The sequence below is a fragment of the Myotis davidii genome, unplaced genomic scaffold (genome assembly GCF_000327345.1).
Source record: "Myotis davidii unplaced genomic scaffold, ASM32734v1 scaffold912, whole genome shotgun sequence".
NCBI lineage: Eukaryota > Metazoa > Chordata > Mammalia > Chiroptera > Vespertilionidae > Myotis > Myotis davidii.
In genome coordinates, this window is record NW_006283632.1 from 9,917 (window position 1) to 12,588 (window position 2,672).

Sequence of the window (2,672 nt, forward strand, 5' to 3'; positions counted from 1 at the left end):
CATTGGGGGTTGGGTAAGGGCAGAGCAGAGGGTGGGGTGGGAACCGGGTGGAGGGGAGCTTTGGGGGGAAAAAAGAGAAACAACTGTAATAATCTGAACAATAACGATTTAATTATTTTAAAAAAATAAAAATAAAACGAATAAACTCTCCCATGGCACTGAGGTCGTGTGTCAGGGACTTTAGAGCATTAATTTAATGCTCTGCCGATGAGGACACTGAGGACAGAAGGGCTAAGTCACTGGTTCAAGGTCACAGAGCTGCTCAGGCAGAAGACCCAGAATGTGACCCCAGGACCTCCAGCTCCAAAGGTCACCTTCTGAGTCAGCAGGTTAAGCCCCTGATGAGACGCTGATACACGGGGGAGGGGGTGGAGAGGAGAGGCCAGTGACTGTATGTACATTATACTCTAACTGTTCCCATGTGAGAGCCAGACATTCGGACACTAGTCTGTGTGACAGGAAGAGTTCTGGGCACTTTGGGAAGAGAAATGTCGCTTCCCCTCCTGGAGACCCCGCGCCCCTTCGGGCGAACAGCTGAGGCTTTCCCTCCACACGCCCCTTCTTCTCCAGCCTGAAGCCCTGGCAGGTGGCCTTAGGGGTGACCGTTCTGTCACTGCTGGGGATCCTGGTCGGGGCGGCGATCTCATGGTGTCAACAGCAGAAGAGAATCCGGGCCTTGAGCCAGTGGGAGCGAATCGCCAAAGGTGAGGCCTGGCTACAGGTGACTTGGACCTCCGCGCCCCAGGACACCCACCCACTGTGCGGGTCCCCGCTTCCATCCCCATGACAGCACCTTCTCTTTCTGCTTATTTCCAGAGAAGCTGCAGGAGGAACTCAGTAAGTACCCATTCCCCAGCCATGTGGGTTCTGGGGTCCCTGGTTACCAGCCTCATTGACCCCTCTCCAACCGTTTCCCCTGCAGGGAGAAGGAAGAAGCGGTACCTGGCGTGTGAGTACCTGGACCTGGACCTGCCTCTGAGACTCTCTGCTGGGAGAGAGTCCAGCCCCTTCCTCACCCTGACCGCCCAGGGGAAGGAATGAGGACTCTGATGGGGGAGGTCGGCAGGGTTTCCTCCCTGGGAAAGGGGTCAGGCTCTCTCCACCAGGCCGCTCGCACCCGGATGTCCAGGGAACCCCAGAAAGGAGAGGGGAGATGGACTCATGATGTGAGTCCTCCCTCCCTGGCTGCTCTACAGAATCTATAGGCTGCTGAGAGGAAACCAGAAGGAGAGAGAACATTCTCTTCAAAAGAGGAGGGGAAGCAGGGAACTGAACGGGCAGAGGGAGAGGAAAGTGGGGGGTCAAAAGGAAGAGAAAAGAAAGGACTCAGAAATGGCGGTTGAGGTGACCCTGCCTATCTTCCTTTGCAGGTGATAAGTATCTGGCCTATGCTGGTGAGTGACTCACGCTCTTTGGTACCTGCACTTGTGTACAAAGCCCTTAAACCCTTTCTGTACTGGTGAGGAAGCATCAGACCCTGTTCAGAGCTCATGTTCTGTGGAGGACCACCCTGCCTCCCTGTACACCCAGAGAGGACCTTCCAGCTCCAACGTCCCCTCACCTGCTGACATACACGCCCACACCTGGGCACAGCCTGTCACCCACAGCCCCACCGTGATGGAGGGAAGCCCAACATTCTGAGAGCTTTTATGCCTCCTCCTCAGAGCTGTGGAGGAAGGAAACTAGATATTGGTGGGAAGGAGAGAGAAGAGGCTCAGTGAGGAGAATGGGTGGGAGAGAACAGAAATGATGACCTTTCCTTGATGGCCCTTTACCAACCTGGTGAGTGAATCACTGTGTTCCCTGTGAGAGCAAGAGAGGGGCCTGGCTCCCTTTTCTTCTCCAGCTCTTCACTGGGGGCATCTGTGTGGGTAACCTGAGGTCCGCACAGTGTGCCCATCTGCTGCCAAGAGATTCAGGAACAGCTGCTGCCCTGGGGTTCCCCAGGTCGGTATGGAAAGGAGGAGGCATGAGGGGTGAAGCTGGGGGCAGGGGCTGGAGGGAGAGGCAGGAGGTGACCTGGCCCAGCTGCTGCCCCACCTGCCCTGAGCCTCCTCAAGTTGTGCCATGTGCCTGAGTCCCTTTGAGGTGATGGTGGCTATTCCTACTATGTGAGGGTGGAGATAAGAATAGACTAGGTGATGGGTGTGTGTTGGTTGAAACTCCTGACCTAGAGGGAAGCCATGGTCTGTTCGTAATGGCTGAGGATCTGACGATAATGACCATAGTCAGGAGAAGGTTCTTAAAACATAAAAATGATGTAGACAAATCCTTATACTATAACAGACTGAATTATAAAGTCATTTACTCACAGGGGTGTGTGGTCGGAGCAGACAGACTACGTGTAAGTGTGCACAGACTATTCACCACTAATGGACCTGTTACAGTACTTTTTAAACACAAAACTCGGGTACTAATGGTTGTCAGGACAAAGGGACAAAGAGTGTGGCAGCACTGGCCGTGCCTCCTGGGGGTCTTGTGGTGGAAGGTTCTTTATAATCGATACCATCACGTTTGGTGTTGACCTCCTTGTCATGTCGTTCTAGTGTTACTAACAGAACTGTTTATGGCTACATTTTAAGGACCACACATCACCATCACCCTGAAGGCTTTGGTGTGCCTGCTAAGGACCGGGAGGTTGGGCAAAGGTCACAGCATGAGAAGGTGAAGGA